Below are 25,415 nucleotides of genomic sequence, written 5' to 3'. Positions count from 1 at the left end.
CTTCCACATTACATTACAATGCACCTATGTCGCACGCGCACAAAAGAACGTTGTAAAGAGGCACAAGGCCTCGGCTGTCATTTGGCATGTGCACTCAACTCAGTGAACATTACGTTGGTGTTGGGTTCCCGGCAAAACACTAGTGTCTCCATCTGTAAGCACGGCTGAGCAGCAATGAGCCAACTCCAAATGTTGCACACCATTCAGGCATCGTAGGTGTGTGTGTGTACATGCAATGCCGACTCCCAATTGTTCATGCACTGCATTTCACAAGCTGGTGAATCAGTCCCATACCATCAGAAAGGAAGTGTGGAGATACAAATAGACACATTCATTCACATGCACCAGTGCCAAAACAACAATGCCTTTTTATCTGTTCCCAATCAATGTGCTCCTGATGATTATTAATCATGTTAGAGTCTTATTGCCTTGAAAATGAAATTACATGAAAATAAATGTTTCTGCAATTAGCTGTCATGCCTCCCATTGACAGGGAATGATTAAAACGAAGATGCTGACTAATTGGGCTTTGAATAATGAAATGATATGTATTCTGACTTTTAAGCAGGTGTAAAAGCAGAAGCAACAAGGAGATGATAAAACATCTGGCCCCATTGGACAGGTTCTGTCAATCAATCCACCTTCTGTGAATCCCATTACCATGACAACCCCCAGCCAATAACATCTGTACTGGCCTTTATGAGGGAAAGAGGGCCACTATATGTGACAATATTAGCATCGTTACAGTAACAAATGGTGCCTTCTTGCTCCTTTATTTGATGTGAGATCAAATATGCGCACGCTTTCTCCGTCCCACAAGCCTCAGCCTGCCACGGGTCTTCTAAAAAAACAAAAATCAACAACAACAAAAAACAACCTCTTTCTGTCACGATATAAATGACACTTCAGAGTTTGAAAGTGCTCCTATCAATCACTCCAACTTTAATGTGAAATAATAAAATCAGTTCAAGTTTTTCTGTTGTCCGTTTCTTTCCCCGCTCTCTGTCTCTCAAGTGAACAAAGGCCAAGTTCAAGGCAACATCAAAAATTGATTTCAGCTACACTTCAGATTAGTCAAAGGTCTCTCAGCATGCACACACACACACACACACACACACACACACACACACACACACACACACACACATGCTAAATCTCTACTCGTTTTATTACATACATCACCCAGTAGTTTCCCTGCAAATACATTTCTATGACGTTTTAAAGAAAAAAGTAAATCAGGCATAGGTATACAAATTCATACAAAAATTGCATTATATAAGTCATATCTAATTTGCACAAGACACCAATATTTGTATCTCAAACATCTTGTGCATATATAAATGATTGGGTCACAGATTACGCTATCAAATTGACCTGACCGACCTGAACTAGAGAATTCAAATAAACAGAATGTCAGATATGTGCTTAAAAATTCTGAAACAAAACAAATCGCACCATAAAACCATCAGTAGAAGGCCTAAACCAGTCAAAACAACCAGGAGACTGAAACATGTTTCTGAATACAGATATTAAAAAACTGAATATAGGAGGCCAGTCCAGGACCATGATTCAAAGGGAGGCCATGTCCGTTGATGTCTGTGACTTTAACGGGCAATATACACTAACATCTAAACAAAAGACCATTTAGGATGGGCCAGGAATCTTTCACCAATCACTATCATCAGTATCAGCTTTCAGTGCAATTACAGTACATGGTAATACCTCAGTACCATGCTCCCTTCTACACTGTTTTCAGTCTGTGTGTGTGTGTGTATGCGTCAGGTTGTTTCTTCTTTATCTGTCGAAACACAACCTTCAGGTACGTGTTCATAAGTAAAATGTAACTGATAACCTTCCTTTTTTTCTTCTTCTTCTTTTTGTCATATTGCTTTTCGGAATACTGTATAAATGATTGAGTAGTCTGCAATCCATGATGTGCTTTAGAGGTTTGGCTCAATGCTGTACAGATCAGTTTGACATTATAAGTAATTTAGAGACACGCTTACTGCTATTAAAGTCACCAAAGCAATATGTTGCAAAGTCACCAAATCAAGTGAAGTAATTGGTCTGCAAAATAGAAACTTTTTTTTTTTTCAAAAATATAAAAGAAAACACACTATAAATATATATATATATATATATATATATATATATATATATATATATATATATATATATATATATATATATACTGCCAGAGAGTGTTTTGTGAAATTGTACTGTCTCATACTTTTGTACTCGCAAAAAAATTGGTTATGAGAGAATATTTGTTTATAAGCATAAGCTAAGCTTTTTAAATGCTTTTAATTAATCAGTGAGCATTCATTCAGAGCTGAAAATAAAGCTTAAACAAACATGAGAGAAGAAGTGTAGTCAAAGAAAAATGACTAGGTCAAGTTAACCATTACAGATTTTCTGGAAAACATCTACTTTAAGACATCTTCAGCACACTGTGAATTAGTTGATGCTGAGCACAGTATTTTCCCTCTAAAGCAGGTCTGCATGAAACACTCACAAACAACTTCAACACGGGGATACTGTAACAAAGTCAGATAACTACTTTCATAATCTATGCTTGTATTATTTCAATTACTGCCATTGTTGCCACAAAGTAGCCTAGTATTAATAGGAAACGAGTTAAAAATGTGCATTTTCAAGTTATAAAGATGCAGGTATCCTGGCATTCTTATGTTATTTTCATATCTAATTTAAATATACAACTTTATTTTTATTTATTTTACTGATCTGACTTTATCATGCAGCACACTGCTCATTTTGAACGTCAATACTGTAAATAGAACTGATATTTTATGACACAATTTTAAATTGTTGTGCCGCTCATTCACATTTTAAATATTTCACTGAAATACAACGGAGAAGTCAAGCAGATAGAGTTAATAAAACCACGCTGCTCTTAAAAATGTACACGCACCGCACGTGAACACATTTACAACCTGTGTGCACCTAGTGTCTTTATATCTTATACTTTAACATGCGCTTAACTAAACTATAAATACTGAAAGTATTTCAAGCGACGAACTCAATTTCTCTGTACATTAATTTTTCATTCAGGAGTAATAAATAGATTTTTTTTAATTCTAACAATAAAACAACAATTAAAACAAGCTTTAAAAATTAAAATTTAATTAAACCTGCCTTGTTTTGTCTCTATAAAAGGGTAAAAAAGTATTAAGTGTATAAGTGAGGGCTCGCGCATGCTGAGGCCATCGGGCTTCTTACCTGCTGTTGATGTGTTTCAGCATCCCATTGAGAAAACTTCACTAAACGACGTTCAACTTCTTCAGGGAAAGACAAAACAGAGATGTTTCTTGCAAAACAAGTCCTCCTCAACTCGCTTCAAACAGCAACTCCCGACCAAACGATATAGTCCGGAGAGCGCGAGAATCACTCAGATGTTGACAGACAGATATTTATGTCTCCTCTCTGAATGCAAGACCAAACGGAGGAGATCGGTCGGGGTGATCGATGTGTCCAGCGCTCATGTAGGTATACGCCGAATATCAGCCGCCACCGTCCGGATACACCGAGATACGGAGTTGCACGAGCAGCCGCTGTTTCCTCACGGAGATACAACAAAGCCGGGAGTGCGCGCGTGCATGTCTACCTGAAAGCGCTGCGAAAGTACAGATAATTCGCGCAAGAGTGTGTTTCCTCAGCTCTGGATCTAGCTCGGCGGTGGATGTGAAGCGCTGCTGGTCCCCCGCTGCGTCCAATCAGTGCGTTATGTGTATATCCAGCACCGGATCAGTGATAAATGAAGGGTCATCCATGACTAATGCCGAACCCTGATGAATGACTTTCTCGAGCTCCTCATCATCATCGTGTCTCTGGCTGATAGCGACTGTAAGCAGCTCATGGGTTTGGCTCTGTTTTACGATTTCATTCGGGATGCGAAGTTCATTCTCACCGAGGAGCAGCACTGCGCTTGGAAGTGTTGTTATTTTGCATGCTAAAAGTTAACACTTGCCAAAGCCCAAAACATAGGGGGCAGGACATACTGCAGAAGAGTTTGATGTACTGTATAATAATAGTTATAGTGTGTAATAGTGTGTAATAGTGTGTGTGTGTGTGTGTGTGTAAAAATAACTGTTAGATTTCTGTTAGATTAGACCTTTTTTACTTTTTATGTTAAAAACAAAATGGCAGCTTTACTGTATTTAGCAGAAAAAAATGCTGTTGCAAAATTGTTGCTGCAAATGGCGTTACAAGAATTATTAGGTGGGATTTTGGTGACATGCTACCTGACAATGCTTTTATGTCATTAGATTATATGTCGTTAAATATAATGTTACTGTACTGACATATTTGAACTACACATATTTGGAAATATAATTGTTAAATAATGAACTAGCTATTTAAAAATTAAACAACTGATATGTTACCTAATTCATTCTTATTACAATATATATATATATAATTTTAATAACATCCAAAGTAAAATTACACATATTACCTTGTAAAATATATATTTTTTTCCTGTAAATAAAGCAATTCACAACAGTTTTACCGAAAAATAATTTTTCAGTATTTCACTGTAAAATATATTTTAACAATTTTTGTAATGCATATCACAAGGTAGCTTACTATTGAACAGTTTTTACTTAACCATTTTACATTCTTTTTGCATTTTTTATGATTTTTTACAGTGTCCCACTGCAAGCCAGGCGTCCAATAAGATTCACTAAATTCCTTTCTTCTAATATGTTCATTTTGCAACATTATACAGAGTATGGGAAATGTAGCAATATTTTTAAGAAGGATAACTGCCAATTCTGTCACATTTATGAAGCCATTACAGGTGCACATTACAACAGTACATTGCCGTAACCATCCATATCGCCCAACCCCAACATATATATTGCAAAAAAATGTGATATCACGCTAAAGGGGTTTATTGTCCTATAATGATTGTCAGACTGCTACTTACCAAATAAATAAGTGGACATGAAATATTGGTCTGAAATGAAATTATTTTATTATGTGAGAAGAAAGAGGCTGAGCACAAAAGCACTGAACTCGCTTCCCGTCTTAACCCTGACCAACTTGTCTGTGTTTATTTTGCGACAAACTGGTCAACTGTACTTATATCACTTATATTACATGCAAATAAATATATATTTTTTTTAAACTACTGATTTCAAAAATTATTTTATTAGATAATTAGATTAAAATGACCAAAGGTTTCTCATACTATACAGTAAACAAACAGAATGTAAGAATATAATGAAAAACAACTCAAAAGCAAGATGCCTCCATACTGAAGTTGAATGAAGAGTGCACAGACAGTCTTGTAAGTTAAAACTGGCACTGCCACTAAAGCAAACCTCTGATGCCCCTGACCTCATCCACCTGCTCCTAGCACCTACACTGGCAAAGTTCAAATATTTCCACAAAGTCCTATGAAGCTTAGCAACTACACAAGACTTTAAGTGAAAGGAGCAGCAGCTGCAATTTTAGCAAGTTTTGGTGCCTGACCCGGCTTAACCCAGAGTGGTGTGCTTCTCGGTTAAAAACACCTGAAGAGATTACCCTCTACCAAACTCACACAAATTCACAGCATCCTTGTTTCTATGGCAGATTTCTATTTTAGTATTTACTGTGCATTTTTTTTCTTTCATTTACAGTTTCACACATTTTAAAGATGCCTTTGACCATTTGTCCACTGCATAGCTGCAACTCAGTATGCAAAACAATATAAACAGTTTTTGCTTTAATATGTAAAACTTACCTTCATTTATTTAGAAAGTTAGCAGTAATTCACATGTCACTTGTCAACATTGAATGGTTTTAGAAGGTGCCTGGCTTAAATGTGCTTAGCTAAATGAATGTAATCAGGTCTTCTCCTCAAGTTTCAGTCAGGATTAATTTCAGAGTTACTCTGTAAATGGTATGAATTATTAATTTCGCTGACACCCAGAAAAACAAAAGTACAAGGGGCTGTTATGTCGGCACAATCTAGGACTTCTGCTGAATGCGGAGGTATTTTTTGATCATGGAGGACCTGTTTACCTTTGCACAAAAGGATAAATGACTAAATCACACTGCAGAATTGAAATCACAGCAACTTCTGTAAAATGGAACATTTCATTTGTTATTCCAGTTTTTATGCATAATGAAATTGTTCTGTGGTGGAACATCATATTACTAAAGGGCTATTTCATATCTTTTTTTTTTTTTTTTTTTTACTTTCCCCATAATTTGTTCCAAGTATTCAAATACACAAAATAAACATATAATTCTCTTTGTCAGTAAATGTGATGCAAGCAAGTAGTAACACATACATTTCAATATTAAATCAACTCTCAAGCCATACATTTGTATCACGTTCAATATCATTATATGCACACACTATACTGTCTGTTCTAACAAATTCTGCTTTTAACTTATGCACAGAACGCAGTACAGAGTCCAGACTGTGAGGGATATATATATATATATATATATATATATATATATATATATATATATATATATATAAAGAGAGAGAGAGAGAGAGTGAGAGTACTGAACAGACTATACATTGTATACTTCTATCCATCGCAGCCTTGTTTTTATTTGTGAAAAATTATTGTGGTCTAGAAATATAGTATTTTTGACTCATTTTAACACATTTATACATGTTTAAACCTATTATGTACAAAACTACAGATTCTGACAAAACATTAAAATTAATTGCATCAGCCCACCTACTCATGATATATAAAACTACGCAGAAATACTTAAATTGTCCATACATACATACATACACACATACATACACACACACACACACACACACACACACACACACACACACACACACACACACACACACACACGTATATGTTTTGCTCTTCATACCAGACTTCTCATTTAATTAAAATCAATTCACATGGAGCCTCTTCTCTAAACACAAAGGGAACTAAATTTTCAATGAAGTGAAATGTTAACAATTAATCAAAACAAAAGTGTTGTAGTGGTTTTCAGGAAGATGTGGGGTGGAGGTGGGGGTCCAGTGATAAAATAGGTAAATAAATAAATAAGATGGGGAAAGATAAAAGGACCCCTAGTGTTTTAGATGAGCTCAACCAAACAGAAATCATTCATACCATCTGTGAGACAAACCCAAAATTCACATCATCAAAGTGTCTCATCTCCCCCTGCTTTCACCCTTCATCACTTCCTCTCTCACTCTCACTCTCTTATTCTCTTTCTCCCACTGCAGGACACAAACACCCCCTCACACACAGCCCAATTTTCCACCCACACCAAAACATACCCACCGTCCAACCCGCAGACGCACACACACTCACACACCTGGGGGTCCAGATTGGAGAAACACAGTCCAGGATGCAGATCCATTCACCTGCTGCACAAAAGTTGTGAGCAGACAAACAAAAGTTGTAGTTTTCCACTCGTTTTGCTTCAGGCCCCAGATTTTATGCAGGACATCAAGTTGAGAACCAACACAGCACCAAAATTGTACATTACCATTCAAAAGTTTGGGGTCACTATTTATGTATTTATTTATTTTAGAAACAGATACATTAAATTAATCAAAAATGACAGTGAAAGACATTTATAATGTTACAAAAGATTTGTTATATAAATGGTGTTCTTTTATCCCCCCCCACCCATATAATCCTGAAGAAAATGTACCACAGTTCTCACAAATGATTGTTGTATTTCCACAGTTGTAAATCTACCAAAGTTTTTAATATTTTCAACTACTTTGGCATTAAATTGCATTAAATAACACTGCCAAACAAGTTTTCTAATACAGCAGCTGAGGGAGTGATGGCAAATTTGACATCTTTCTCTCTTCTGACCAACATAATTAATCTTTTCAAGGTTTCTTGAGCAGCAAATCAGTATAATAGAATGATTTCTGAAAGATCATGTGACACTACAGACTGGAGAAATGGCTGCTGAAAATTCAGCTTTGCCAACACAGAGATAAATTACATTTTAAAATATATTCAGAAAACAGTTATTTTAAACTCTAATAGTACTTCACAATATTACAGTATTTCTGATGTACACACACAGTATTCACATCTGGGTCACACAATCTACCAGTTGAAACCATAACACCAACAAAACCAGTTGAGAACTAAAGAAGATGCATTTCTTCCCACTTTGCTGGCCCTGTGTGTGTTTACGTATGTGTGTGTGTGTGAGAGAGAGAGACGGATGCCGCTTGGTCAGTGCCTCTGGGGTGGCGTTGAGTGTGCAGCAGATGCTGGCAGTGACAGACCCCGACTTTGCTCCATGCTTGACTACATACAGAGCCGTCCACATCCTGTCCCTGAGTGTCCACAAATGCAAAACTTCCCTCTTGTCCTGCATGCTGATAAACACTCAGCTGGCAAGCACAAGTCACTGCACCAGAATAGGTGATCAGAAGCAGATATCCACACAGAAGCGTGTGCATGTGACGGCTATGCCGATACAGTCCTACTTGCTGCACAACAGTGATATGATACATAGAGTAATAAATAGTCCATAATACATATTAATGTATATCTGCATCATCCGTTCCTTCACATACACGGCCTGTTGCCTCTCCTAATTACTGTCTGGAGCTCTGCTGTCAGTGTGGATGTGTGGGAGTGTCTCAGTTTGGCACATGTACGCTAGGACGGTGCACTGAGAAATAGCCCTCCCCCCACCTCCATGGGAGCATCCCTCACACGGCCACTGAAGTGTTAGGACGAGTCAATGTCATCCCTCTCTCTCTCTCTAGGCTGTGAGGTCTCCCTCATCTCCAGCCAACTAGGGCATAGAACTGGAAACCTCCAGATGTGTCACGTGACCACCGGGCTCTGCAGATGCACATCACTGGTTATTTCACTATGGGGGGTCACGTGTGTTCATGTGCCAGAGAAGCTTGCGGAGCGCTGTGTTCATGATGCTGCATAAACAATATTAGTATAATTGCATACATGAAATGCGAATTGAATACATAATGTGTACATATATGTCACAAACATGATTTTGTTTTGTTTTTTTGATAAGATGTGCAGCAGACGGTAGGTGCAAGAGAGCTTCCATGCAGACAGATGGATAAAAAAAAAAAAAGTGTTTGTGTGCATTTACAAAACAACAACATTCATATTATGTTCCAGTCGTAATTGAAACAAAACTACTTTTAACAGAAAACATCTGTAATCATCTGTAAAACATACTGTAATAATTATAAAATGGGAAAGGTTGCAGCTTCGGCTACATGAGCGGTAGGGAGTGAACTTATTTTCTCTTTATTTCTGTGGTTGGACAGAATACTGTATGTGTGTAGTCATGCAGCCTACATTTTTTGAAACATCCTTTTTTGTCTCCTCCACTTTATGAAAAAGCTTGTAACAAGAATGGGTATACTATAAAGGAAGCATTTCCATTTCTTGAGCTCAAGTTTTCATTTTGTAATGGGTATTATAATGGGAGGTGATCTGGCACTGAAATGTGACATTTTTAAATGTTCTGCTGAGAGGTTGTTGCGATTGTCATCAGCAGTGAAAAGCGCAGCAACAATGTTGTCTCAATTTTTCATTATAGATATTCCTTCCAAAAACAAACAACAAAATTTTAAATTCATGTGTTGTTCTACCACAGCAACACATGAAAAACATAGAATAAAGGGAGGATTAAAAAAACACGTGCAGACATTTATAAAAATTGTGTTTTTGTTGTTACACAAAAAAAAAATGGAAACTCTTCAAATACACTGTAGAAAAAGCCTTTCAGTGTCAAGATGCTGCTGCTTTTTTTGCCTAATCATAATGTTAAATACTTTTTAGTTTTAATTTAAATACTCTATTACATACCATTTTAAAATAATAATAATAATAATAAAATATTTGAGCATCAATTATTTATGAGTAGCTAAGCCTTTACCATGTCATGTCATCAAAAACAACACATTTGATCCCTCCTTCCTGTCAAAACTTGACACCCATATTGTCATGGGCCCTTTTTTTAGGAGCTCTGTGTAATCTAGTACGCCCATTCAATTTACCAAACCGAGCTTTTTAATAATATGCTTCCAGTGGGCAGAGAAAATAGTGTTTCAAGACTGCATTCACTCTCGCAACGCAGATGCCTGCCCTGTGCGCTTTAGCCGTAGTGCTCCATGTATCATGCACAAGCCATGATAAATTCATTCCCTTTATTCTCTGACCTCCATCAATTTGACAATATCACGCCATATTTCATGGATGGCCCCATCTGCAGATATGGGTCCATGCTGTACCTTCAGCTGAATTGAGCAGAGCAACAAGAGCAGCTGATTAATTTAACCTGTTCCCGCTCTACCTGGCACATGTAACAGACAGCACTAGATGGAATGCATCCATTTTTCACTTTCTTTCCTCCTCGTAGATAAGTGTTGAGATGTTGACAATAATTCCAGTCTCTCTCTTTGACACGCACAGCCTTTTCTGTTCCTCTTTTTCACTCCTAGACGTTTACTCTTCGTTTTGTTGCACTTTGATACTTGATTGGATTTTCTGTTTGATTGTTTTTTTCTTGTATATTGAGGTCTTGCTCTCTTTCAACTGTCTGCCTCACACTTTGTTCTTCATTAACCTGTGCAATCAATACAGCATCTTAGAGTCAATCCACATGAAGCCTAATAAAGAGTTAAGTTCGTGCGAGTCTTTCCACTCTGAGATTTTCACTGACACTTTATAACTACAGGGACTAATTCAGCCAAGATGCATGGGGGTTTGGCAGCTTCCAGCTATCTGTGGCATTCCTGTAAGATTTGTCATGATGAGCAATTGAATTGTTCACACTAAGCTGGAAGCAACAATTCACAAGAAAGTCAAACACACACAAAAACACGTACGTACATGCACTGGATCAGACGTGAGAAGTTGTGACAACCCAAACACGATAAAAGAAAATCAGACAAGACACACGCGCACACACACACACACACACACACACACACACACACACACACACACACACACACACACACACACACACACACACACACACACACAGTTTGGGGGATTCCAACCTAGGGTGAGCCTGTTATGGGATAGGGGCATTAAGAAAGTGTCAGCAAAGTTGGTGATGTGCATGTGGGAGATCATTTGTGTGTGTCGGCGGCCAGTCTAAACACAGGAAATCAACTGCTGCCATCATAAACTGATCTGATCTAATTTCTGAATCCTACAGAAATGGCTTCACAGACTGGACCAGCACTGTTTGTGTTTAAGCAGACACAATAAACCACTTTCCATGTACAGTAGCGATGCCATTGAGATTGGAGACTAAGTGCTTGTCCTGTTTATAAATCTGTGAGAAACAGGTCCAGTGACTTTCGAGCTAAATCAGAAAAGAAGAAAAAATTTATAAATAAAAGCAAACATCAGTTAAATAATAATTATAGTTTATTATTACTATTACTTTTTTGTTTTATAATGACAGTGCATTTAATTTAATATTTAATTTAATTTAATCACAATTATGATTTTACACAATTCTTCTTCCAAAGATTGATTGAATCCTTTTTGTATTCATCTGTGTGAGTAAATATTCTACAAAGACTGATGATTAAAACTTCAGCGCTTGATGATAAATGAAGCATACATGATGTGAACTCAGCAACTAATCAAACATTTAATGTGCTTCATTTTGTTTATGATTTTTTTTTTTTTTGAGAAAAAAAAACACTATTTAAAAATCATTCCAAGTATGTGCAAAGCAATCATTATGTTTAATTTGCCACACTTCATTTAATACCAAAAGACAGATTATGTCAAACACATTTGGATCAGAATAATGTTTTGCTTTCAGGTAGGATATTATCTGAGGCATTATGGCCGTTTACAGACGATTACTTAATTGATAAAAAGCACTGTAATCTTTTTCCTCTTAAAATAATTGCCATGTACCACTATAGCTGTCAGCGTCAGTCTCTGCGTAGACAATCACAAGTCCAGACCACCAAGTGGGAGTTTGACTGACACTTCAAAGAAGGAACGCACATTTGATTCCTTTAAAAAGAAAGGTATAAAGTTTCTGTTTAATTTTCCCTGTGGAGAGGCTTGCTTTCTAAAAGAGGAATTTGGAGGGGGAAAAAATCAAGTTGTGAAAGCCAAGAAGAAAATGGAGATCACATTATTACGACGCACTTATGCCGTGCCATGGTTTTAATTTTGGAGCACAAACAACAGGTCGGCAAAATAAAACAACAGGGCTGTGGAAAAAGGGATCCCATTAAAGTAAGTTGGCACAGAGTGTAAAAAGAAAATGTTGTAATGATTCAACTCATATGGTGCTATGCAGTAATAGATGGCTGGAAGCATTTTGCTTGAGGAGACAGTAATCACTAGCAGGTACACACTGGCGGTGATGTCATTCCACAGAGGGGCTGTTTTAGGCTGTAGTAGAGAGGGGTAATTCGATGCTTTCGCTGGGGCTGTGGGACGACGCTCCTGCTTTAGCCCCGTAGGTAAAGGCCTACATGGGTGCGACATGTATCGTTGTACTAAAAGCACTAAGTTTATCACTGCGAATCTGGCCATCCTGGGACTGGGACTTTTCCGTGTGCGTGTAGGAACCCTGAGAGGTTTTTGGTGAAGGGGCTCTGGATGACCTTTCAAGCTACATGTCAAAGAATGAAAGATGCAATCTGCCACCTACTGACGTGATATGTCTCATTATGTTAATGCTGAGCTGTTCTCAGTCTCCTGTGACAGAGCTGACTTTCGACCTAGTTTTAAGATGCTGGGAAGAGTCCTTCAGATTCTACGTATATTGGGCCTACTTATGTCTAACAGAGGATGAATATTACCTGCTGAAAGCCTATTATTAGGGTGTTCATACATTTGAATTGGACTCTGAATAGGGACAACTTGCTCAACTGCTATCAAACAACACTAATGTAAAGTCACCAGAGATATCTTTCTCTCTCACACTTTTTTCAGTTTCTTTTAATTTATGGGCATTTAGCCTTTACTTTATAGGACATAGAGCTGACATAAAAGTATATAGGGAAGGAGAGAGGAAGTGGGACATGACGTAGGCCGAACTTAAACCTGGATCCCAGTGAGAACATGGCTCTTTACATATGTATATGTGTTGTATGGTTGTATGTTGCTCTAAATATCCCTTTTATTAATGAACAATGAATAAATTAATTAAGTAGTAAATACACATACACACACACACACACACACACACACACACACACACACACACATACACACACACACACACACACACACACACACACACACACACACACACACACACACAAACACACAAACACACTACTTAATTTATATATTGTTCATTAATTATACTGTTTATGATATATTAAAATAAAGCAGTTCTTTTATATATACTGTACATATTTAAAATAACTGTTTTCTATTTTAACATTTTTAATATGAAATTTATTTCTCTGATGGCAAAGCTGAATTTTCAGCAGCCGTTTCTCCAGACTCCATGATCTTTCAAAAATCATTCTTATATGTTGATTTGGCGCTAAATTATTAATAATGGTTCCTACTATTATCAATGATTAAAACAGTTGTTGCTGCTTAATATTTTAGTGGAAATCATGTTTTTTTTTTGTTTGTTTTTTTGGATCCTTTAATAAATAGAAATTTAAAAGAACAGTATTTATTTGAAACAGAACTCTTTTGTAAGATTACAGATGTCCTTACTGTCACTTTTTATCAATTTAATGCGTACTTACTGAATAAAAGTATTACTTTCTTTCTTTCTTTCTTTCTTTCATTTAAATCTTTCTAATCCCAAACTTTTTGCTAGTATCATGGTTTTTACAAAAATATCAAGCAGCACAATTGTTTTCAACACTGATAATAATAAAATGTTTTCTGAGCAGCAAATCAGCATAATAGAATGATTTCTGAATGATCATCATGTGACACTGGAAACTGGAGTAATGCATGCTGAAATTTCAGTTCTGCCATCAAAACCGTTATTTTAAGTTGTAATAATATTTAACAATATTGCTATATTTACTGTATTTCTGATTAAATAAATGTAGCCTTAGTAAAAATCAGCACTGACATTGTATGCCAACAATGTATGTGTGCAAATTCTAAAACAGACATAAACAGAAACTTTTATTTAAAATTTCATTCATATGCAAGACATACTAGAAAACATGACAAGTTTCACACATCCGCTTACGAGGCTCTATCAAGAATCTCTGACTAAGACCCACTCAGTCCTCGAGGATATTTGTGCCTCTTATAGATGAGTAAGGGTTTGTTTTTACTGATTAAAAATAAATAAAAAGGCACCAATCAGATCTAATTACATGATATTTGTCTGACTCTGGCTGCTCAGCCCACATACCGTCATGACCGTAATGTGACTCAATCCCTCCGTCCCATGTGGAACAGCTTTGCATGTGGTTTTCAAAACTCAACACCTTTAGAGAAGTAACCCGTGTGATCTGTTAGGAATCTAAAGTGACAGCTAACTAAAATGGACAGTTTTTGTCTTCATGAGGAAATGATTAGTATTTACTGAGCTGCCTTGAGGGTGTAATTGACCACTGGAGTGTGTGTAGTAAGAGAGCAAGGGGGGACACGTCAACACCGTGGTCAGCGGTGTTATTCACAGCGGGGGCCGGCTGTTGTGATTAGCATGTGGAGTTATCTGATTCCTGCACAATGGGAGGTGGCCGTGCAGGTGAGCTGATATATCGCTGGTTGCTATGGAAGAGGACATCTACCTTTAATGAAATAGGCTCTTTTTTTCTCTTTCTCTCTCTTTCTCTTTTCTACATTTTGATGTGACAAATGGAGATGAGTTTACGAATAAAGCAGACACTTTGTGCCAGTCTGTCCTAAGAGTCTTGTCTGTAAAGGTCACCTTTCAAACGATTTACCTCCATTTCCATTCCCCTGTCAGACTCAATCACAAAATTCAAAACCTCCATTTTAGGGTTATTACTACGATTAAAAAAAAAAATAAAAAGATTGGGAAAATTTGTGAGGTGGACATTTTATTTATGCAATTGTCTTTTGGCTACTCATCAATGTTATCTTCAACCTGTCAAGATGCTGTTTTGAACTGAATGGTGCATATTAATAAAGACTCATTCATATCATTTCAATTCCTTCTTATCAGTGATCAGTGGAGCACAAAACGCTGGCCTTTAAAAGAATAATGCGATTTAAATGATTTTGCCTCTGTTTACAAGCCTTCCCCTCCCCACAAAAGGCTTTCTAAGCTAGGCCACATTACACAAAACCTTTACAATTATTGGTAACACTTTACAATAAGGTCTCATTTTGTAAACATTAGTTAATGCATAAACTAACAATGGCAATTTAGTTTAACAGAATTCATCACCCTTTGTTAATGTTAGTAAATTAAATGTTTGTGTTTATGTTAGTTAAAAGTGCTAATGTTAACAGATGCAACTTCTGATCTTAAAAACGTATTTATAAAACGTTAAGATTAACATTATTAAAGATCGATAAATGCTGTAGAAGTATTATTTGTTAGTTCATGTTAATTAATGTTAAAAAATGAAACCGTTTTGTAAGTGTACCTGATTATTCGATCTATAGGCCTAATCTTAAAATAAGACCGAAAGAGAGGGGAAAACAAAACAAAAACACATATTCAGTGAACTGTACTGAAAACAATATTGTCAAGTAACTGGGCCAATTACATTACTGCTACTTTCCAACCTGAGCCCACAGCTCTTGTGTGGCCAAAACTGTTCAAGAGCAGCTTAAATGCCGACAAAAATGTATCTTTATCCGCTACTATTGTATGACTACAGTTCAGCTTTGTCTCCAAAGTAAACAATTACTCATTCTAAGTTCTCTGGAAAGACACAAGGCTCAAGGGATTTGCGCACTGTCTCCCGAACAATGTGAGGAGATACGCTTTAAAACTGTCAGGATTTGACCGGGAAAGACTAGTTTGGTTGAGAACTGAGGTTGGAGGATAATAATAGGTCTCAAGGTAAGGAGCACGATCGCTGTGGATTTTCATAAATCCTCATCCTATTATGTTATTTCTCTAACTAGGCAATTAGTTGTCTGTGGGTATGTTTAATGTTTGGTGCATTTCCATATATACTGCCATGATAGAAGGGCCTATTTTAAGCAGTCGCCATAAAAATGCATTGATGTTCTTAACAAAAATACTAAATGGAGCTTGCGGCGATACTAATAATAACATTATCAATAGTGCACGCAACAGAAGCACCAACACAACAAATATGATCTGTTTTATGCTTGGCGGACATCATTTTTCTTCTCCAAATGCATTATGTGGCGAATGAGTGCGGCTGATTGCATTTGAAACATATTATGGGACATCTGTCTAAATCTGAGATGATGTAATTATATAATTGAACATGTGGAGCTCTTTCCTGGAATATGGTTATTGGTAGTTGGCACGGGCCGAGAGTGGCCGACCACAGCCGTTACGAGAGGAAAGAGAGAGAGAGAATATTCCAGAACATGATGTCGGCTGCTTTAAAAAAAATGCTTGGGAACTCTACGGTGTGCTTAGACAGCCTTTTTTAAAAATCCATCCTTATGGAGTCATATCCTGCCTTTGTGCTATTCCATACATACATAAACCAGAAGCTCTTGGTAGAAATTGGTTTATAACATCATAGATATTTATATATTTTAATTCAGCTTAACCTTCAAGTAGTTTCTGACATCACAATAAATGTCCTTCATCAAAAGAAAGTTGGCTGAAAAGGAGACTCACCCATCGCATAACTGAAGTACATAAATGCGCCTGTTTTTCATCAAGCACAGATGAATTATTTGTCTTAGAGCGCACAGCTGTCACTGCACACAATAGCTATTCTGGTAAGTTTGTGTCAAGCACACACACATATGCACACTTCTTCATGGGGTGCAACACAGAAGCAGGTGCTGTAGAAGTTAGTGCTAAGCCTGCTCAGACCATTCATCAGACCTGTTATTCATGAGCTTGTCTGCACTGCACATGCTAAAGAGAAGAAACATGTCAGGCAACTGCCAAACAGAGCGTTCACCTGCACATCTGCACTCTGCACGATTGGCCCTATCAGTATTCATGCATCTAACTACAGCTGTTTCAGCCCACAGCCATGTAAAATGGTGGAGGGAAATATTTTATACAGACATGTTGATTGCAGGGAGAGATTATTAATGGTGTGTGTCTGTTTAACACGATGAGCACATGCATAGGGCGAAAGAAAAGTGTTTTAAGGTGCTTTTGTGTGTATAAATTCATTTTTGATGATCTTTTTATATTCTTTGGCATTGATAAAAGGACAGCTCAGAAAATGAGAAAATAAAAAATTCCAAGAAGCCCCTCCAGCTAATGTGTGAATATATAAGATGAATAAAAAATGACCATAGACACTGATGAGTGGATGCTCCCTCATCATAATTTTTTATTAGTTACCTTTCAGAACAAAGAGAGAATCACATTAGGTCACAGAAAGTGAATTCTAAAAAGTTTTTTTTTGTCATAAAGCACCCCCCCCCCTAAATGTTAGCGATCCATCAAGTGTCCAAAATTACATGTGAACACGTGCATTTAATTCACCCCAAAAATTTAAATTCTGTCATAATTTTACTCACTTCCCTGTTGTTCCAGACCAGTATGACTTTCTTCCATGACACACAAAAGAGAAATTATTCAATTATTATTTACTTATTTTGAAAAATACTGGTTGCTTTTTGCAATGCAATTAGAGGTAATGAAACTTTTGACTTTCAAAAATGACAGCACCATAAAATCATATGTATATGAAATAAGATTTTTTTTTCTTTTAATGTTTTTGAAAGAAGGATCTAATCCTCAAAAAGGCTGTGATTATTTGATTGAAAATACAGAAAAAAGTAATACTGTGAACTCTTATTACAATTAAAAATAACTATTTTAAAACGTAATTTATTCCTGTGATGGCAAAGCTGAATAATCAGTGTCACATGATTCTTCAGAAATTATTGACTAAAGCTGATTTGGTGTTCAGTTATTATAAATTATTATTGGTGCTCAATTAATAATTATAATGGTTCTTATTATCAATGATGAAATCTATTTTGCGACTAATTTTTTTTTTGTGGAAACCATTTTTTCATTCAACATTATTTATTTGAAATAGAAATAATTAATAACGTTATAATATATATATATATATATATATATATATATATATATATATATATATATATATATATATATATATATATATATACAGTATATATATAAAGGGATGCACCAAAATGATTAAATTGATCAAAAGTGTCAGTAAAGAAATTTATAACGTTATATTAAAAAAAGTCTTACAAAATTACTTTATATCATTTGATAAAATAATAAATAATTATTACAAAGAATTTTCAATTTTAGTTTAAGTTTAAGTTTAGTTTAAGTGCATCCCGAATTTTTGGTTTCATTCCAAAATTTTCAATTAATTTAATTTCATATCATTATAAGATATCATATATTCAAATATACTGTATAATATTTTTTCTGACACGTATGACCAATTTAATGCAGCCTTGCTGAATAAAAGTATTAAATGCTATTAACTGCTATTTATTGAACAAGATTTATTGAAAAGATTTGATAAAATAATTTGTAAACCTCATTTGTAAATGACGTTGGCATTTTTTTTTTTATTATTAATGAACAACTTCAATTCATAGACAATTACTATGGTTTGCCTCTGTATTTAGTAAACAAGTTGTTTTAACTACTAAAATGTTACTTTAATGGCTTTTTTGCCAATTGACAGCCCCATTCCTCCAGTGAGTCACCAGGAAATTTTTTCTCCCCCCAAAAAACTTGTTCCACAAAAGAAAAAATGGCTTATGGTTTTGTAACAACATGAAGGTGAGAAACCAATTTCAGGTGAGCTATCCCTTTTGCACGTTTCCAATAAGCCACATCTAAACAAAAGCACCATCGAAGTACAGATCTCTGAGCTTAGGTAAAAAATAGTTGAAAATACATGACTACAACAACAAAAAGGGCCAACAGATAATCTGAGTTCAGGAAAATGGGGAGGCAGTCCTATTCTTTCTTTTGAGGGGAGAAAAGAAAGAGGAGAACAGACAATGGCATAGCTGATCAGAAACATTAGGCAGGGACCAGGCCTGGGATCCTCGGCAGGTGGTCCGAGTCCGGAGCTCTTCAGCGGCTCTTCTTAATCCCTTTTTCAGCCGGGCTTCTCTTCCTGTCCCTGACCCCACGCTGCGATGAGGTTATCACCCAATGCAGCCCGGCTCTCTGGCCGCTTCAAAAAACACTGCAGCTTTTATCGAACACCCATTTATCTGCATGAAAGCTGTGCAATTTGCCCAATAATATCTCCACTCCATACAGAAAAAGAAAGAAAAACTGCCCCATGGAATGAAGAGAAAACATAATTCAAAAACTCTTTTGAAGGAAGAGACTAACAATATGTACTATTATTACGAAGAGAGGAGTCCAGAGAGGTCAATGGCTAAGGAAAATGTTGAAATTTTAATTGATTTAAACAAAGCAACAGAAGGGAAATTTAAAGTTTTTTTTTTTTAAACGTATTAGGAATAACAACTGGGGCGGGTTAAAAACCTAGATATACAACTATATAGCACTGGAAACTGGGACAAAACAAGTAAAGGAAAGGACAAGGGCCAAGATGGCGGCGGTAAGAATTGCAGACTGTACTCTAGTTGCCCTACTTCATCAAGGTGCAGCGTCTCAAGCTGACAAAAGCTCAAGGATGCAGCTGAAGTGGCAGAGATTTCAAAGCGAGAAATGGGAGAGTCATTGCGTGCCCACCCGCAGAGACATATGGGGAGGAATACAAAAAGTTTTTTTTTTTTTTTTTTTTTTGGTGGAGTATGTTTTTTCTCCACTCGCCCTCCCCCTTTCTCTCTCTTGGTTTGGCGTTGTATGAACAAAGACAGAGTGCATTTTAATATCATAGAAGTGCTGTGCCTTTGATTCCATAGAACGAATACTATCCAATCGCGTCCTCATTGGTTCATCTAGGCAGCGCCTGTCACTGATTGGATGACGCTGTTAAGCCTTGGAGGGATGGGAGAAAGTATGTCTTGTACACACTGACACACTAACACGGACACAATATGCATTCATGAAAATGCTTGCCAGTTTTAGGCTTTATGTGACAAATAAAATCAAGTCCTATTTTAAAATTTTAATTGTTGATGGTCCAACCAACTTGGAGTGCAATGCGCATGCAGCTGTTTTTATGAAATTATCCGTATGGATTTTCAGACTTATTTTTATACGTATAGCTTTTTGTCTCTGATTCATGCATAACATCACATCCCTTTTATGAGCTGTTGTTCTCAAGGATAATCTTTTTAACAGCCCTGACCTACTGGAGTAACAAAATGTCATTTCAAACAGAGGCATCACTCACCTGACCCTCAAGAGGTAACACACAGGGATATCATCTGGTCAGTCAGATCTGCCTCAAGCGTAAAGGGACTAATCCATGGATGAAGGTCAAGGGCCAGCAGACATCAGAGCATCAAGGCCGGGGAATCAGCAATTCAACCTGCGAGGAAAGAGAGAGGAGACCTTCATTGCTTTAAAGACCAGAGAGCACAAAAAAAAAAAAAAAAAAATTAAAAAAAAAGTGGGAACGGATGTTATGTCTCACACTGTGGGTTCACAATACTTGTTCTTTCTAGAGGCAAACGTCTATTCAGCTTATTAGAGAGTGGGGTAACAGAGAGACTCTGGGTGTACTGAATGTAGTTCTAACAAGACAGACTGTGATGGACATTTACAGTTCAGTCAAGGATGACAATTAATGCTAGTAAGTTCCAAATGCAAGTAAAATTAGATTTGGAGAGTAAATACAAAAAGTGGACAGTAACATTATTGGCAGTGTAATATCCTTGCAATTTGAGTTGCAGGAAAACGTCTCAGGTTACGAATGTAACCATGGTTCCCTGAGTAGGGAACGAGACACTGCGTCCTCTAGGGGTCGCTATGGGGAACACCTCGTCGTGACCCGTGTCTGAAGCATACAAATGAAAAAACACCAACGAGTTGGCCGGCGACAGCCTCTGATGTCACTACCGGTGCGACTATAAAACAGGCACCGGGAAACACGTCATTCATTTCTTCGTCTGAAGCTTGCGTCCGAAGCATGGCAGGGAGCTAGAGGACGCAGTGTCTCGTTCCCTACTCAGGGAACCATGGTTACATTCGTAACCTGAGACGTTCCCTTTCAAGGGAACTTCGAACTGCGTCCTCTAGGGGTCGCTATGGGGAACAGTATACCCACGCCGCCATGCTGAGGGGAGTGCAGGCCAGGATCATGGCGAACACTAAGTACCAATTCTACCATTTCAATGGGAGTTGCCCCCGGAACGTTTAGACGGCTGTCTGTGACAATACCCCTTACGGCCAAAGGCCTAAGCTACATACCCAACATAATTGTTAGGGCCTCGGCCCGATGGTAGAGCTAAAGGCTTGGAATCAGGAAAGATTCCTTTAAAGGGATACGGCTAGGAACCTAGCATTTTATACTAAGTCTTGCCTGTCACACAGGGGCTACAGCTTGCTTCCTCAAAAGCTTGCTGAAGGAGCTGTCTCAACAGATCTCCAGTAGCAACACCCTGTTTAGATAGGTATCCGAGGATACATGGGCGGAGTGGCGCCCAAGATGAACGGGGCTTTTACCAACTCAAGAAAGGGCACGAAGCAACCGCGCGAAGCCCTCACCATATAGGATTTTAGAAAGAATGCAGAGCACTAGCATGCGAACTTACCACAGTGTGGATTTCAGAAAGTGTGCAAAGATTTCACGTGCACACTTACCATAGCATGGATTTTCAAATACTGTTCTAAGGAGGGGCTCTCGTGGCACTCTGATAGAGCAGCTCATAGATGAAATGGTTTCGCATTTCAAAATACAGCTGGTTTCTGGGGAAAAACAGCGAACTCAATCTCATATGAGAAGAGAACTCCGAATTCAGAGTAGCGCGCTCATAGGCGACCCTTTTTGTAACAGGGGAGCACTGCTAAACTACCACGAGAATCGCCCAAATAGCCCCTCATATTGAGGGGAGCGATGCTTGAAGTGTATAAACTAATACATACTGGCTGAATGGAGCCCAAGGAACCAAGGTCTAATCATCTCAAGAAAGGGAACGAGGCGGAGCGCGTAACCCTTACCGTACAGGATTTTTAGAAAGTGGCCATAGTCTTGCGTGCACACTTACCACTTACGTGGATTTAGAAAGTGCGCAAAGTGTTCACGTGCACACTGATCACCATGTGGTCTCCAGAAAGTACACAGAGCTTAGCGTGTGTACTTATAGGTTCCTAAGCATCGCAAAGGCGCTGAACCGCACGGGCGAGGCAAGCCGCTGGATGCGATAGCACCATTAAGCAGCCAGGAGGCCCCTCAGGGTGACCTGGCTGGACATCCATGAAATTCCCTACAGTGCTGTCTGATGATCAGCGACGCTCCCGCAGAAACCTGTGATCTCGGTCGCCTAAACCAGAGCACAAGGCCGGACGGCCGGTGCTGACGAGTGTTTAGTACACGCCGTAACTGCTTAGCACTGTAAAGGAAACTCACAGAGTTTATTAGTAGACACATAACCACCAGCAATTTTCATAAACATATACAGAAGGGTACATTTACTCACCCACCCTGCTGTACTGGAGCCCCGCTCAAGGGGAGCCTCCTTTAGTCCGGACCATCAGTAAGGTGGTTACTATAAACATAGAACCAGCCAAAAACATCATAGGTCCAGCATAGGAGACTGTTATGTTCGAGAATTTTCCACCTAACCTCGATCAGGTGGACAGCTGGTGGTTACAGGGGAATTAGGCAGGGGAGGATAAAAACAGAAATGACCACCCAAAGGGAATGAGTAGCTACCTAGGTATCGCTCTGATTCGGACGAGTACGCTGCCTCGTCTGAATCACATCCCTCAGGTCCTGCTTATGTCCTCGTGACCCACGATTCCTCTTACCCCTACCCGCAGGCGGGGGAGGAGCGCGAGCCGCGACACTAGCCTTCTGCGCCCGTCTTTGATCCTCAGACCGAGACGGGCCAGGACCCCTATGTTGTTCGGGCTCGGACCTGGACCTTCGTGGAATGAAGGATTTAAAGGCAGCCGAGCGCGTCCTTGCCTCCCTGAACTTCTCGACCACCGTCTCGACGGAGGTACCGAAAAGTTCAGAAGGCGAGACCGGAGCATCGAGAAGAAAGCCCCTTTCCTTCCTCCCGATGTCTGCCAGGTTCACCCACAGATGTCTCTCCGTTACCACCATGGCTGCCATAGACCTACCCATGGCGGAGGCGGCCTGCTTGGTAGCACGGAGAGAGAGGTCTGTAGTGCGGCGCAGCTCAGCTACCTGGTCAGCTGAAAGGCCCTCGCCTTTATCCAGGTCCTTCAGCAGATCAGCCTGATAAGCCTGAAGCACTGCCATTGTGTGCAACGAAGCCACAGCCTGACCTGCTGCTGCGTATGCTCTGCCATTTAAGCGGGATGTATCCTGTAGGGGCTTAGATGGCAAAGAGGGAGGTTTAAGAGAGGATGTTTTCCCCCACAGAGAGATAGCTAGCCAGCGTCTCTTCTACAGGGGGCATCTTCTCATAGCCGCTTTCGCGCATCCCCTCGATGTTGGCATAACTCGTATGCTGAAACCGATGGATGCGAGAAGAAAACGGCCTCGTCCATTCTTTTTCGAATTCTGTGTGTAAATCAGGCAAAAATGGAAGGCTCACCTGGGCTGGAGGGCTATGGTCAGACAAATAACGCTCGTCGAGGCGACCAAGCGGCATCACTTTGCTGGCACGCTTCCATGGCAAGTCCAACTTTGCCGTGGCGCGCTCCATAACCTCTAACAGCTCCGCATACGCAGGGCAGGAAGATTGAGAAGGCTCAGCCTCAGCTTCTTCACCCTCAGACATCTCCTGCTCTTCCTGGGCAGAACCCAGTAGAGCACTAACTTAAGTATCAGAAAGTGTTAATGACAACACATCTTCTTCCTGAAGTTCACTCTCGTCTGCCGCCGAAGAGCGTGAAAGGGAAAGTCCCTCTCTAAACTCCTCAGCGAGATCCACCTGCCATCCCCACGAGCTCATTCTCCTCCGTGCCTCAGCAGCGGCGGGTCCTGAACCGCGGGAAGCAGATGGCTGTCCCTCTTTTTTTCTCGAAAAGAGAGACAGACGAGAGCGGAGCTTTTTCATAGAAAACTGCTCGCAATGCACGCAAATCGCCCCCTCAAGGACGTCGCGTGCGTGCTCTTCGCCCAAACAAAAGACGCAAAGACTGTGTGTGTCATCAGGTGTCAAATAACGCCGACACGGATGTACACACTGCCTAAACGCCTTGCTAGTGGGATGCCATGATAATTACAGTGAAAGATCGCTCTTACCGTGGTCGTTTCTCAGATGCACGCTTCAAACAAAACAGTCAGTGAAGACGAAGAAGATGAATGACGTGTTTCCCGGTGCCTGTTTTATAGTCGCACCGGTAGTGACGTCAGAGGCTGTCGCCGGCCAACTCGTTGGTGTTTTTTCATTTGTATGCTTCAGACACGGGTCACGACGAGGTGTTCCCCATAGCGACCCCTAGAGGACGCAGTTCGAAGTTCCCTTGAAAGGGAACAATACTTTAGGATGCATTAAATTGATCAAAAGTGACAGTAAAGACATTTATAATGCTAAATAAGATGCTACTTTAAATGAATGCTATTAAAACCTATTTATCAAAGAAAAAGTATAACAGTTTCCAAAAAAAAAACAACAACAACAACAACAACAACAACCTATTTTCAAGAACTCTGAACGATTATGTGACACTGAAGACTGGAGGAATAGCTGCTGAAAATTCAGCTTTGCCATTACAGGAATATATTACATTTTAAAATATATTAAAATAAAATACTGTATTTTTTATCAAATAAATGCAGCCTTGGTGAGCATAAGAGATTGCCTTCAAAAACATTAAAACATCTTACCAATCTTGCTTTCATTTTATGCTTAATTTTATTCAGTTGTATATAACCAGCTAGGGTCCAAAAATAAGCTTCAAATGTGAGTAAAAGTCTTGAGAGAATAAATAAAACAGCATTACTCTAGGTTGGCTAGTAACTTTATTTGGAAAAATAGCATTATACTGTATGTTTTAAGTCAACTCTAACAATGATAGTTATAAGAAACTCCAACACACTGTAAGTCAAGTTGTATGAATGATAATATGAACCCTGCTGATGCAAGTTACACAAGAAATTCAAACTAAATCTACTAAAGAAAAACTCTGTCTGTGTGACTCTGTATCTTATAACAATTTTTTACCTCACTTGAAAATTCGCTATCAGAAGCTGATCTAGGATGCTTAGGGTTTTTGTTTGTCTCCAGAACTCATATGTGGAATATGCTTCACATTAAGCCACCAAA

General features: G+C 38.6%; 1 protein-coding gene across 12 annotated transcripts in view; it reads right to left on the bottom strand.

The window, feature by feature from the left end:
* Window positions 1-25,415, bottom strand: part of LOC109087255 (teneurin-3) — a 489,736-nt gene that overhangs the window by 253,855 nt on the left and 210,466 nt on the right. For 5 of the 12 annotated variants that reach the window (XM_042758644.1, XM_042758654.1, XM_042758662.1 and 2 more), the window contains exon 1: window positions 3,241-4,003. The gene's annotated coding sequence lies outside the window, so the exon portion shown is untranslated. Of the gene's footprint in view, window positions 1-3,240; window positions 4,004-20,401; window positions 20,540-25,415 lie in introns of those variants that run through there. The other 7 variants (XM_042758735.1, XM_042758692.1, XM_042758729.1 and 4 more) reach the window with 4 other exon arrangements.

The sequence above is a fragment of the Cyprinus carpio genome, chromosome A1 (assembly GCF_018340385.1).
Source record: "Cyprinus carpio isolate SPL01 chromosome A1, ASM1834038v1, whole genome shotgun sequence".
NCBI classification, from domain to species: domain Eukaryota; kingdom Metazoa; phylum Chordata; class Actinopteri; order Cypriniformes; family Cyprinidae; genus Cyprinus; species Cyprinus carpio.
Note: the sequence above shows the minus strand (reverse complement) of the source record. Positions and strands in the feature narration are given on the sequence as shown.